Raw genomic sequence first — 16,101 nt, 5'->3', positions numbered from 1 at the left:
CGAGGCATTGTGCTCATACCTCGACCAGACTTTGAATCATCAGAGATTGTTGTCGTGCTGGTTGGTTCTGTGTCAGCAGATGATGAAGCAAACTTCATCTTCTTCGAAGGCTTCACTTGAGGAGGTACCATTCCAAGCTCCTTACCTCCATTTTTCTTGGAGCCAGAATCCTTACTTTCGTCTTGGTGAGAAACCATTTTTACAGACAAAACTGCAAGTGAAAATATTTCAGGAAAAGATTAAGAACACAAACGACGGTTATTAATAAAATACGACGTATGATATGATTTTAAACGACGCAATGAAATAATCTCAGACGTAATAAATGTTTAAAACCAAGGTAATTAAACAACGACGAAATAATTAACTATAAACGACGACATATTTATATAACGTCGTGGTATTGATGTTCACACGACGTCAGTAGTAATATACCGTCGTCTATATAAGGATCCGAAACCCTTCTTTCTTTCTCTGTGAATGTTTGATTGCAGATTTGATTTTTCTGAACCATGGTTTTTGTTTTCTAATTTGATAAAATACAAGGCCAAGAAAGAAAGTTTTGGAATCTTATATAGACGACGGTATTTTAATATGACGTCGTGGTATTAACATTCACACGACGTAAAACAATAAGATACTGTCGTCTATATTAGATACCAACCCTACTTTCTTTTTCTTTATATTTTATCAAATTAGGGAAAAACAAAAACCATTGTTCAGAGAAATCAAACCTGCAATTAAACAAGCAAATAAAAAAAAGACTATAATTTTAAAAACAACTTTGTCAATTTTCAGACGACGCCACTACTACAAAAAGTGAAAAAGACGACCAGAAAACAACGACGGTCTAAGTGAAAACCGTCGTGGTTTATAAAAAGACGACGGTTCTAAAAACACCGTCGTGTAATACAACCTTAGACAACTAAAAAATGGAGTTTCAAATGGCTGTTCAAAAACAACGACGTACATAATTAAACAACCGACGTCTATTTGAAACAGATTTCCGCAGTGTAAAATCAATGCCAACAAAGAACGGCAGAAGTTATGAATCGACCGACGTAGAAAGTAAAGACGACGATTTCAATAAAAACTGCCGTTTTTACTCATAAAATAAGACGACGAGGTTTTCGTATAAGACGCCGTATAATTACAAACAAATCCACGGCTTTAAAATACAAAATATCGCCGTATTAAATTAATTTACAACGACGGAAAATATAAATATATCGACGTCATTCTCGTATAGTTCTACTACGTTATCTTTAAATCGTACAATAAAATTTATCGTCGTATTTATTCATTTTATACGTCGTACCTTTAATTTTAACGGTCGTCTTAATAAGAATTTTTGTTAACAATTTTTTTCTTTGATTTTCTTATCCTACGTCGGTAGATCTACTTAATGACAAGAATTGAAATAACCACGACGGTTTATATAGAACACCGCCGACATAATCAGTTTTGTCTGAGATCCCAAGGGTTACGAAATCTTACCAGATGGAACTCTGTTCCACATCATAATCTTAACAGATGACACAGATTTGCAAATATTGCGTCGTGTTAGTTTACAAATTCTAGAACATTAATTTCCCTCATTTTAAATTTCCTCGGGAAAGAAAAATCTATTTATCACGCTTTGGAATTGAAAACTAAAACTGAAAGAATACGGGAAAAAAAACTCCATTTATAATTTAAAATTAAAATCCACGTCGGTTGTAGTACACTTAACGACGTTTAACAAAATAATCTACGTCGGTAATTATAAATCTACCGCCATCGTAACTTAATATAGACGACGAGAAAAGACGACGGTAGAACAGAAAACCGCCGTTGTTTCAGTTTCTTTAACATATCTTTCTGCAGGACTTGTGTAGTTCAAAGCATTGACAATGTCTTCATCATATCTCCCAGAAACTACTGATTCAATTGCTCATGCTTTAGAGGCCATCTGAAGCCATTTCTATTCTTTATCGCATTCTTGAAACCCATCTTCTTCTTCTGAAGCTCTACGGATAAAGGAAGAGGCTATCACAATAAATCCGACGGATCTTCTTAGGCAAGAAAATCAAGCAGAGGATCAGGCACATCTGATCTTCAGATTTCCCTGAGAAGCGAACTTTCCTTCGACAGCGAGTGGAGGCCAGGCTTGCATCTCTTTTGATGGAAAGCAAGGAGTATTCAGAAGCACTAAGTGTCCTATCAGGCTTGATCAAGGAAGTGAGAAGGCTAGTTGACAAGCTTCTTCTTGTGGACATATATTTGATGCGAGTAAGCTCAATTTCTCTTTGAGAAAACATCCAAATTATTATCTTTGAGACATGAGAGACTGAGAGAGGAAGAACTTGGAACCTTAAATGTAAACCGAAAATGAATGAAAGCGACAAATTTATAGAATAAATTTTTAAAACCAACGGCGGTCCTTACAAAAAAACCGCCGTTTAAATTGTAAAATCAACGTCGGTATGATCGACGTATATTACAGAAATCCACGTCGGTAAATTAATAAAAACGACGTGTTAAATAATATACCATGACGCGAGTTATTACTTATGTACTTTAATTTTTGAGTTTACTACGACGGTACCTACAAACTACTGTCGTATTTATTTACCACGTCCGAAGTTAAATATACCGTCGTATTTTGTAATTTATACGTCGTAGTTATATGTAACCGCCATATTATTTTTTTGAAATGGTTTTATATGTAAGCAACTTTTCGTCTACTTGACTTACACATTTGTTGTTTTTATATTCTTATTTTATTTAAATCTGTCATCCAAAAAAGAAACTTTACATATTGCAGAATATTAATTTCCTTCGTTTTAAATTTCCTCCGGAAAAAAAACTCTATTTATAACGCACTGTAATTGAAAAATAAACTGAAAGGTCACGGGAAAAAAAATTCTATTCATAATTTAAAAATTAAAATCCACGTCGGTTATATTAAACCTAACGACGTTAAATGAAATGATTCCACGTCGAATGAAAAATATTGCGTCGTTTTAGTTAAAAACGACGTAGTTAAATGTAACCGCCGTATTATTTTTTTGAAATGGTTTTATATGTAAGCAACTTTTCGACTTACACATGCACTGTTTCCAAACCCGATTAAAAATTTCAATCTCCCAGAGAAACCTTTTCGTCTTTTTTCCTTGTCAGAGCATTGTCAGAGTTTCTCATCGTCTTCCTCTCGTCTTCTTCGTCGTCTCTGAACTTAAACATCGATCATCTTCCTCTTGCTTTCATTGCACGCAAAAGGTAAGCTTTCATTTTCACTATTTTGGTTACTGTTTTGCATGCTCATACGTTTTTTGTTTGAAAAATCTTTTTACCTTTTTTCTGGCCAAAATCATTTTACTTCTTTCCAAGTTTGATAAAATATACAGACAAAGAGAGAAAGTTTCCAACTTTGAAGACAACTACATCAACTAAATAAGACGACGGTAGACCACGACGGTTCGTCAGTTGTTCTAGCGTCGTCTGAAAATTGACAAAGTTGTTTTTAAAATAATAGTCTTTTTTTATATGCTTGTTTAATTGCAGGTTTGATTTCGCTGAACAATGGTTTTTGTTTTTCCCTTATTTGATAAAATATAAAGAAAAAGAAACTAGGGTTGGTATCTAATATAGACGATAAAATATAAATAATAGTTTACCACGACGGTGTATTACTATTGACGTCGTGTGAACATATATACCACGACGTTATATAAATAATGGTTTTAAACATTTATTACGTCTGAGATTATTTCATTGCGTCGTCTAAAATCATATCATACGTCGTATTTTTTTAATACCGTCGTTTGTGTTCTTAATGTTTTCCTGAAATATTTTCACTTGCAGTTTTGTCTGTTAAAATGGTTTCTCAACAACAAACTAAGGATTCTGGCTCCAAGAAGCTTGGAATGGTAGCTCCTCAAGATAAGTCTTCGAAGGAGATGAAGTCTTCGAAGAAGATGAAGTTTGCTTCATCATCTGCTGAGACAGAACAAACCAGCCAGACAACAATCTCAGATGATTCAAAGACTGGTCGAGGTATGAGCACAATGCCTCGTGTTGTGAAGAGAAAGCTTCAGAAACTGAGGCCAATTGTTGAGTACAATAAAAGGGGGAAAGGTGTTGGCCAAGCACATATTGAGATGCAGTCGTATATTGGTGTGTTGGCACGCTCCAGGATCCCACTTGTGGACAAGAAATGGTCCCAAATCCCCAAGGATATAAAGGAGCAGATTTGGGAAGCAGTTGACATGGCTTTTGTCGTAGGCCAAGGGGGCAAGACCTCTGTTTTAGCTTCTGCTTCCAAGAAATGGAAGGATTTCAAGTCTACACTAACGAGGCATTATATCCTTCCATACACCAATGACAGGGAGAAATTAAGCCAACCTCCTGAAACATATAAATTCATAGAGAAAGCACAATGGGATGCCTTTGTAGCTTCAAGGCTATCCAAAGATTTTGAGTCTGTGCATTCTCAACATGCACAGATTAGGGAGAAACTCGAGTACAATCATCGATTGTCTCGAAAAGGATATGCTGGATTGGAGGATCAATTGGAGGAAACCATGCCTGGGGTAGAAATTGATCGATCTACCTTATGGAAGAGAGCTAGACAGGACAAACATGGTAACATCCCTGATCCAAAGGTGGCAGAGAAAGCAAAATTAATTGTAAGCCTACTATCACTCTGTTTTAAATTTTTATTAAACTGTGAATTATTCTTATTACGTCGTATGTTATATTTTTCGTCGTGTGAATGATATTACCACGTCGAAAAGTTTTTAAAAACGTCGTTAAAGGTCTAAATAGGAATCACTACTATGTTTTCTGTAATTACAGCATAAGACGTCGGTGGTTCATTTTCGCGTCGTGTGAATGATATTACCACGTCGAAAATTTTTTAAAAACGTCGTTAACGGTCTAAATAGGAATCACTACTCTGTTATCTTTAATTATAGCATAAGACGTCGGTTGTTTATTCATTTCGTCGTTTTAAATAAATAACCACGTCGGTATAACTACCGTCGTGATAAGTTATAATAACGTCGGTTTATACGTTATTGCGTCGTGTGAAATTATATAATACGTCGTTTGTACATAAATAACCGTCGTGTGTTTTTTTGTTTATCTTTTTTTAGGATGAATTGCAGAAACAAGTCTCGGAAGGCAAAGTCAGAGTAGATGGCAGCAATGATGTGCTGACCATGGCTTTGGGCCCCGAGCATCCAGGCAGACTGAGGGGAGTTGGTGCTGGTGTTTCCCCAAGGCAATATTTCAATTTGCCCAAACCACAGAGGGTGAGCTTTGACGACCGTTTGAAGGACAGTTTAAGAGTTCTCCTTCAAGAAGAGACTAAAAAGATGGAGGCTAAGGCAAGGGAAGAGGCCTTAAGGATGGAGGCTAGGACAAAACAATTGGTAGAGGCTGAGAGGGAGCATTTCCTGAGTCAGCTTTCCCAATTAATTCCCAATTTTGATCCAAGCATGCTTAAACCAAGAATTAGCCAAAGCCCCAAAAATCCAATGTCTGACAAAGCTAGCTGCTCTGGAGGTGATGTGAGATCCCTACATTTGGAGGATGATACTGCCAAAATGGGGAAACATCAGCCAGATGAAGAGAAGGAAGAAGAAAAAAGAGATGAAGAGAAGGAAGAAGAAAAGGAGAAAGAAGATGAAGAAAAGCATGACGACAAGGTATGTTCACATAACTTTGCCTTTTTTATTTGTTTTTCAAAATTTCAGACGTCGATATTTTTATTTAATCCGTCGTTTGTTTAAAACTTAGACGGCGGAATTTTTTTAAGACGTAATAAAATATTTAAACGACGGTTTTTGCACCGTCGTTTAAATGGTTTCAGACGACGCTTTATTCATAAAACCGTCGTCTTTATTGAATTACCACGACAGTTTTTTCACCGTCGTTTAAATACTTTTAAGACGACGTTTTATTACTTAAACCGTCGTCTTTATTGAATTACCACGTCATTTTTTTTATTTCTTTAAACAGGTTATTGAAGTTGGTGCTTATTCAAAAATGGAGGCGCCATCTTCTTTAAAAACCCTTTGTCGTTTTGTGGAAACGACACTCCTGCCTGAGGATAAGACAGTCCAATTTACAATTGATAAGGAGGTGTTTGGTGGTGAGCGCGATACCTTCCTCCTGCCTGAAGATATTACACAATTTGCAGGCATGGAAGAAATTGGAGCTACTGTATTGGCTGTATATATGAGGTTTGTACTTCTAAAATAATAACTCGTTGGTTTATATATTGCGTCGTCTTAACTAACTAACCACGTCGTCTTAACTAACAACCGTCGTGATAAATATATTATAACGTCCTCATCTATTTCAGTACGTCGTGTGAAATATTATAATATGTCGTTTTTTTATACATAACCGTCGTGTTTTGTGTGCTGACTTGTTTATATTATTTTATTTGTTTAGGTACTTACACGATGTTTTGAAAAAAGCCAATATGTGCAGTATGGTTGGCTTTATCGACCCTGCTACAGTTAGTGCCAACTCTGGCACAATAACTGCAAGATCACGACTTGTAGCAGCTCGACTTCAGAAGACAGACGGTGAACAGATTTTCATGATGCCTTACAATCCAGGGTTAGTCTCCTTAGGATTTTGTTTTTAAGATTTTCAATAAATGACAGCTTATAAACTAACCACGTCGGTGTTTTATTTTATTTAGTCGTTTGAAACTACTAACCACGTCGGTATTTATTTATCGTCGTGATAAATATATAATGTCGTCGTTAGCTACTTTACTTCGTCGTGTGAAATACTATAATACGTCGTTTTTGTAAATAACCGTCGTTTTTATATTAATTTTGTGCAGCCGTCATTGGATTTTGCTGATTGTAAGAGCAAAGAGAGAAACCGTCTATTTTCTGGATCCTCTGCCAGGAAATCGTGTGGTCGATGAAGAGGCCAAAAACATCGTGAACAGTGCTTTAAAAATATATAATACCCACATAGCCCGAGCAGGACGTAAAAATGTAATTTGGAAAACTCTCTCAGGCACACCAAAGCAACCCAGCAATGTCGAATGCGGGTATTATGTAATGCGCTTCATGAGGGACATCATCATGGATCCTTCCTTGGGGTTTGAGAATAAGGTAAGAAGAAATTACCTTCATACATTTCACGTCGTTTTTTGTATTATCAACGACGGTCGTGTAAAATTAACGTCGTTGAATGGATATACTACGTCGGTTATGAAAAATATCGTCGTCTGTGATTGAATTTCTTTTTATTTATAAACCCTAATAGTCATTGTTTATGCAGTATGCCAAGGGAAACCAGGAAGCTTCATACCCCCAAGAAGCCATTGATGAAGTCCGGAATGAATGGGCAGAGTTTGTTTTCCAAATTATTAAACAGGGCGATTATTGAACACTTGATATTTATGTATAATGTACCAATTTTCTCTATAATATGTAATGTAAAAATTTGTTGAGGTTTTCTTAAATTAAAAAAAAAACAAACATACAAATTGCTTAACCGACGTGTAATACTTTTCCAACGACCTAATAAAGTCACAAACCGTCGTATTTTGTTGTTTCGTGTTTTAAACAATTACGACGTAAAAATATAGTTAGACGACGTTCTTTGAACAATTGAGTCGTTAATGGTTTACAATATCTTCAATTTCTTAAGGGTTCAGGGTATAATCGACGACGTTTATGTAACGACTGCGGTTAAGTCGTAAAATATATATTTTACGTCGTATAGTTAAATAGCCGCCATGGTTTCTCATTTTAACGACGTCATTTTAACGACTTAGTAGTCTATTACAATTTACAACGTCTACAATTTATTTAACACCGACGTGGTTTGTTGTATGGTAAGAATATTTTATTATTTTTATATCAAAATATTCAAAATAAATATAAAATAAATCAGAAAATTGAAAAGTCAACTCCTATGAAGTCATTGATATATTTTCTTCCACATAAACCTTGAAAAAATTCATTTTGAATAACAAAAATTTAAAATGACCATCCAAAACAAAATTGTTTTGATGAGTCATAAAATCACTTCTAGTTTAATGGTTTAGGGTTTAGAGTCTAGGGTTTAGAGATTAGTGTTGTTATTTATTGGGGTTTATTTTTAAAGTATAATTTTTGGGTAGTCTATGTTATATGTTAGGCTTTAAAACCATAAAACCTTTTATAAACTTAATTTTTTAAATTGTATAATTTAATTTTATGGGTTTAGTGTATTAATTTTTAACGACGGTGGTTGGGTCGTGGAATACATATTTTACGTCATACAGTAAAACATACGACATGGTTTACGCTTTAAACGACGTTATTTTAATATGTAAGTCGGTTTATATAATTTACAACGTCTTTAATTTCTTAACACCGACGTGGTTTTTCAGTCGTCGTTATATAAAAAATTCAAAATAAATTTAAAATTAATCCGAAAAATGAACGGCCTTACGTTCTTAATCCGAAAAATGAAGTTTCCGTCGTGGAATATTAAATTTACGTCGGTACTTGTAGAACTTTCGCCTTGGTTTTTCTTTCGACGTTTTATAACGCGCGCGCTCTAAAAATTTTCGCGCGACCTAAATTTTTTTAGATTTGGCTCTTATTCTTATACTTTGATCCCTGAAACCTAAAATTTCAGATTTCACGCGACATAACATTTCGCTCTCTCACTTCTGCTCTAATTAAAAGTTGCACTCTCTAGGCTCGTCGAATCTGTGAGCTCGTCCAACCTGTAAGTACAAACCCTATCTTCCCCTTGTAAATTCATTGAATGATATTAGGTTGTTTTGTTAAAGGGTTTTAGGTATATGCTTTGCGATCTGTTAATAATGTGCTTATAGGTATGGGTTCATGGATTTTCTGTTTAATGGGTTCATGACAAGATCAAATAAAGGTGTACTTTTGCTGGAAATCAACACAAAAAGACACATCACCAACTTCCAAATGATTTCCAGCAAAAGGACACCTTTATTTGATCTTGTCATTTTCCGCTCTGGAGAAGGTGCAAAGTGCACCAATGCTTATAGGTATGGGTTCATGGATTTTCTGTTTAATGGGTTCATGGATTACATTATCTGTTATGTTGAATTGGGAATGGATTTAATTTTGTCGTATCTTTTAATCACCCTATGTTATGTTGAATTGGGAATGGATTTATTGTTTTCATGCTTGGTTTCATGTATATGTTGGTTTCTTGCTTGGTTTCATATATATGTTGTGTTCTTAATGGGTTTTGTGTTCTTGAAAATAAACTGAGACACGACGAATTTTAAGGCGTACGACGACGATTACACGACGGTGTTTTTAAACTACCGTCGTTGTATTACTTATACACGACGGTTTTTTCATAAACCGTCGTTTGTATTACGTATAATAGACGACGTCTGTTGAAAATCCGTCGTCTATATATGCCAAATACGTCTGTTTTTGATTAAAACCCGTCGTCTCTGTTGTTTATTACTTGCGATTAGATCATTGTATAATCTGCTATAGTGATGGTCATTGCCTGTATTTTCACTTTATTATAGATAATAGGTTATAGTGTCGGAGATGGATAAGTCATGGATGCACTCGGATAGAAGATCGAAGGCATATGAGTTTGGGGTAGAAGCATTTTTGAACTTTGCTGTAGAAAATCTTCTAACTACAACACATATCCGTTGTCCATGTGTTAAATGTGTTAATTTGAAGTTGTTTGGGGTTGGAATTATAAGGGATCACTTATACTTTAATGGAATTGACCAAAGCTATAAGAATTGGACATTTCACGGAGAACCTTGGGAAGCAACTACTAATGCTAGCAGAAATGTTGAAGAAGATGATGGCCATAGTAGGTACAGTTTTGTGTCTGAAGAAATTGATATGGATGATAATGATTTTGGTGATTTTGGTTCGGATCCGTATGAGTTTGCCAATGTGATTGGGGATGGAGATCAACCAGTGTACCCTGGTTGTAGAAAGTACACGAAGTTATCGGCATTAGTGAAGTTGTATAATTTGAAGGCAAAACATGGGATGAGTGATGTCTGTTTTACAGAATTATTGATACTTCAAGGCGATTTGCTTCCAGAAGGAAATACAATACCAACCTCCATGTATGAGGCTAAAAAGACTTTGTGTGCATTGGGGCTGAGTTATGAGAAAATGCACGCATGCCCCAATGATTGCATCTTGTATAGGAAGGAGTATGAGGATTCAACTAATTGTCCTACTTGTGGTATCTCAAGGTGGAAGGAAGGCAAAGATGCAATCTTGAAAGAGGGTGTGCCAGCGAAGGTGGTGTGGTATTTTCCCCCAATTCCAAGGTTTAAAAGGATGTTTCAATCACATGAGACAGCTAAGAGTTTGACTTGGTGGCATGTTGCTAGAAAATCAATTGACGGTCAGATGTCTCATCCGGCGGATTCCCCGTCTTGGAAACTTCTTGATGATAAATGGCCTGAGTTTGGTAATGAGCCGAGAAACTTGAGATTGGCTCTTTCATCTGATGGATTCAATCCCCACAGTTCTCTAAGTAGCAGATATAGTTGTTGGCCGGTTATCTTAGTTACATATAATCTCCCTCCATGGCTGTGCATGAAACGAAAGTTCATGATGTTAACCTTATTGATTTCCGGTCCTAAACAACCCGGAAATGATATAGACGTCTACTTGGAGCCTTTGATTGATGATTTAAAATCCTTGTGGGTTGGGATTAGAGGAGTGTATGATGCACATAATGGAGAATACTTTACACTCAGAGCTGCATTAATGTGGACAATTAATGATTTCCCCGCCTATGGAAACTTATCTGGTTGTGTTGTTAAAGGATATAAAGCTTGTCCAATATGCGGCGATGATACACCTAGTCACAGGTTGAAAAATGGCCACAAAATTTGTTACATTGGGCATAGAAAATGGTTACCAATCAATCATCCATATAGGAGGCAACGTGCAGCTTTTAATGGGAAACCTGAATATGGCATACCTCCAGAGCCATTAACCGGAGAAGAAGTGCTGCATATGGTTGAAAATGGTGACAGAGTTTGTTGGAAGAAGAAATCAATATTCTTTGATCTCGAGTATTGGAAATACCTTCCTGTGAGGCATGCCCTAGATGTTATGCACATTGAGAAGAATGTTTGCGATAGTATCATTGGTACATTGCTGGAGATCCCTGGAAAAAATAAAGATGGGATTGCTGCTCGATTAGATTTATTGAACATGGGGGTCAAAACTGATTTGCAACCCGAGTATGGAGAAAGACGTACTCGTTTGCCTCCTGGGCCTTGGAATTTGTCAAGAGCAGAGAAGAGAGAGGTTTGCAATTCTTTCTATGGTATGAAGGTCCCTGAAGGTTATTCTTCAAATATTAAAAATCTTGTATCTGTACAAGATTCAAGACTTCTTGGCCTTAAATCACATGATTGTCATACCTTAATGCAACAATTGCTCCCTGTGGCAATTCGTTCTGTTTTGGAGAAGCCTGCAAGGTATGCAATAACTCGTTTGTGCTTCTTCTTCAATGCTATATGTGCAAAGACTGTTGATGTTTCCAAGCTAGATAAGTTGGAAGAAGATGTAGTAGTTACTCTGTGTTTGCTTGAGAAGTACTTTCCCCCTTCATTCTTTGATATCATGGTTCATCTAGTAGTACATCTTGTCAGAGAAGTTCGTCTATGTGGGCCAGTATATTTTAGGTGGATGTATCCGTTTGAAAGATATATGAAAGTGCTGAAGGGGTATGTTCAGAATCGTACTCGTCCCGAAGGTTGCATTGCTGAGCGGTATATAGCTGAAGAAGCGGTAGAGTTTTGTACTCAGCATTTATCTGATGTTAGTACAGTTGGAGTGCCTTCAAGCCAAAAGATGGGAGTTTCAAAGCCATTATCAGGTTGCACAGTGAGCGTAGTTGATCAGGACCTGTTGAATCAAGCACATCTATATGTCTTGGAGAATACGGAGGAAGTCCTACCTTATATCGAGTACGTATGAGTTTTATTCTTTAAGTTTCCGTTTAAAATTATTTCTTATGTTTATCTTATATATTTGGGACCGTAATGCTTGAATTTTTCGTGTCATGTAGGCAACATATGATCCACATCAAGACTGCTTATCCAAAATTTAGAAAGAGAACAAAGTGGCTGCAGGATAAGCACAATAGCACTTTCATTCAATGGCTACGCTTCAAGGTATATGTTGTTGAATAACGTATTTCTCTTTTAATTTTCTTCTTATTTATATGTTAGGATGAATTAAGATATGATTAATTTGCAGGTTCAAAGTGAAGTTGAGGAAGACAATCATGGCGTATCAGAAAATTTAAGGTGGCTAGCAGCTGGTCCAAACATGTCAGTGCCATTATATAGGAGCTATCTTATTAAAGGTATTAAATTCAATATCAAGGCACAAGATGATGTGCGGACAACTCAAAATAGTGGAGTTTATTTACTTGCACATACCATGCAAGTTGCTAGTGCCAAGGATAAAAACCCAATTCTCTCAAATATGGGTTTCTATGGTGTCATTCAAGAAATTTGGGACCTTGACTACCAAAAGTTTACAATCCCAGTCTTTAGGTGTGATTGGATAGATAGTTCTGGTCTTGTAGTCAACGAACTTGGATTTACCCTTGTAGATTTGAGTAAAATTGGACATAGGAATGACCAATTTGTTTTGGCTTCTCAAGTCAAACAAATATTTTTTGTTGACGACCCGATGCATCGTGGTTGGTCGGTAGTGTTATCAATGCCTAGTAGAGAATATAATGATGTTATTGGTGATGAAGTATTAGGTGATGTGATAATTGAGTGTGAGCCATTTACTAGAGGGATGCCAAATGTTGACACATTTGATGAACTGGTAGGTGAGTTAGGCGGTCAAAATATTCGAGATGGGTGTGAAGATATATGGATTGAATGATGCTTATGTAATTGGCAGTGTATGACATTAATTTTGTAATATATTGTAATGTGATTTCTTCACTTTCTACGTTCAAATAAAACACGACGTTATTGTGAATCAGTTATTCAGCATATTTACCGACGTCTTAAAGCAACGTAACAATGAAGAACCACGACGCTATTGTGAAGCAATTATTCAGGATATCACGTCGGTGAAGGATAAAGAACCGCCATGTAATTCAAAATAACACGACTCCAATCCCATAATACCGACGTCTAAAAAACGAGATATATAATCTGAACGTTAAAAAATACGACGTCATCATACATTTTCCACGTCGCAAGTTCTTTTATAAACGAAGAGGAACGAAATTAATTCCGACGGAAATTCATTATAACCGCCGTCTAATAACAATTAAACGACGTTATTTGTAATACGGCTCCCATCATAATCTACGCCGTCTATATGTTCTGTAATACGGCTCTCATTTATTTGGAACCGACGTTGTTTAGACGTTCAACGTCGTCTATATTATTAAGTGCGTCGTGAGTAATGAATACATATAAATACAACGTCGACTATATAAATGTATACGTCGTAAATAATGACACTGACAACTATTTCCACGTCATCTTTTTTAGAAAAATCGAAGTGGAAAATTTATTTCACGACGGTTTTTTGTAAATAAGAGACGTTGTAGAACTTTAGCAGACTAAACACGTCTGTTTTTATTGTTTTCCGACGTTGTTGTATTTAACAACGTCTAATATTTATGGTCGTTGTTTGTTTCTGAAAATAGGACGTATAAATTTTTTAATACGACTCTCATATATTTGTAACTGACGTTGTTTAGTTTTTCAACGTCTACTATAGAAACACATACGTCGTAAATAATGACACTGACAACTATTTCCACGTCATCTTTTATCGAAAAATCGAAGTGGAAAATTAATTGTACGACGGTTGTGTTTATATGTGCGACGTAGTAGGTATCAATAACGTCGTCTTCTAATGTATTTAAAGGCGTCATATTTTTTATTGTCGTGAAAATTATATTTAACGTCGGCGTATTTTTATTGTCGTCGTTGTATGTCTATCTTGCGGCTTTGTTCTCTTAATATGTGTCATATTTTCCCTTTTTAACGACGGTGTTTTTAGAGAATTGGTCGTCTATTATCATCCTCGATTGCTTTTTTTAGATCTTTTTGCAGTACAAAGACGTCGTTTTGTATTTTTTGATGACGTTGTATTGTTTAACAACGACGGTTATTTAGCGTCGTGGTTTATGAGGGAAAAGATGACGGTGGATTCCACGACCATTGAAAAACCAAATACACGACGGTGATTTACCGTCGTCTTTTTGCTTTTTTGTAGTAGTGGGCTAGAACGACTGACGAACCGTCGTGGTCTACATATTTAACCACGTAAATAAGAAGCTACCGTCGTCTTATTTAGTTGAGGTAGTTGTCTTCAAAGTTGGAAACTTTCCCTCTTTGTCTGTATATTTTATCGAACTTGGAAAGAAGTAAAATGATTTTGGCCAGAAAAAAGGTAAAAAGATTTTTCAAACAAAAAACGTATGAGCATGCAAAACAGCAACCAAAATAGTGAAAATGAGAGCTTACCTTTTGCGTGCAATGAAAGCAAGAGGAAGATTATGTTTAAGTTCAGAGACGACGAAGAAGACGAGAGGAAGACGATGAGATACTCTGACAGTGCTCTGACAAGGAAAAAAGTCTAAAAGTTTTCTCTGGGAGATTGAAATTTTTAATCGGGTTTGGAAACAGCGCATGTGTATGTCAGGTAGACGAAAAGTTGCTTACATATAAAACCATTTCAAAAAAATAATACTGCGGTTACATATAACTTCGGACGTGGTAAATAAATACGACAGTAGTGTTGTAGGTACCGTCGTAGTAAACTCAAAAATTAAAGTACATAAGTAATAACTCGCGTCATGGTAGATTATTTAACACGTCGTTTTTATTAATGTACCGACGTGGATTTCTCTAATATACGTCGGTAATACCGACGTTGATTTTACAATTTAAACGGCGGTTTGTTTGTAAGGACCGCCGTTGGTTTTAAAAATTTATTCTATAAATTTGTCGCTTTCATTCATTTTCGGTTTACATTTAGGGTTCCAAGTTCTTCCTCTCTCAGTCTCTCACGTCTCAAAGACAATAATTTGGATGTCTTTCTCAAAGATAAATTGAGCTTACTCGCATCAAATATATGTCCACAAGAAGAAGCTTGTCAACTACCCTTCTCACTTCCTTGATCAAGCCTGATAGGACACTTAGTGCTTCTGAATACTCCTTGCTTTCCATCAAAAGAGATGCAAGCCTGGCCTCCACTCGCTGTCGAAGAAAAGTTCGCTTCTCAGGGAAATCTGCTTGATTTTCTTGGCTAAGAAGATCCGTCAGATTTGTGATAGCCTCTTCCTTTATCCGTAGAGCTTCAGAAGAAGAAGATGGGTTTCAAGAATGCGATAAAGAATAGAAATGGCTTCAGATGGCCTCTAAAGCATGAGCAATCGAATCAGTATTTGCTGGGAGATATGATGAAGACATTGTCAATGCTTTGAACTATACAAGTCCTGCAGAAAGATAAAGGACCAAACTGTTAAAGAAACTGAAACAACGGCGGTTTTCTGTTCTACCGTCGTCTTTTCTCGTCGTCTATATTAAGGTAAGATGGCGGTAGATTTATAATTACCGACGTAGATTATTTTGTTAAACGTCGTTAAGTGCACTACAACCGACGTGGATTTTATTTTTAAATTATAAATAGAGTTTTTTTTCCCGAATTCTTTCAGTTTTAGTTTTCAATTACAAAGCGTGATAAATAGATTTTTCTTTCCCGAGGAAATTTAAAATGAGGGAAATTAATGTTCTAGAATTTGTAAACTAACACGACGCAATATTACTAACCCGAGGAAATTATAAATAGATTTTGCTTTCCCAAATAAATTTTAAATTAATTCAGTTTGAAACAACGACGGTTTTTTGTTATGCCGTCGTTTTTAACTAACACGACGCAATATTTGTTTTGCGACGTGGAATCTTTTCATTTAACGTCGTTAGGTTTAATATAACCGACGTGGATTTGAATTTTTAAATTATGAATAGAATTTTTTTTCCCGTGACCTTTCAGTTTATTTTTCAATTACAGTGCGTTATAAATAGAGTTTTTTTTTCCGGAGGAAATT

The sequence above is a fragment of the Prunus persica genome, chromosome G1, assembly GCF_000346465.2.
Source record: "Prunus persica cultivar Lovell chromosome G1, Prunus_persica_NCBIv2, whole genome shotgun sequence".
NCBI lineage: Eukaryota > Viridiplantae > Streptophyta > Magnoliopsida > Rosales > Rosaceae > Prunus > Prunus persica.
Note: the sequence above shows the minus strand (reverse complement) of the source record.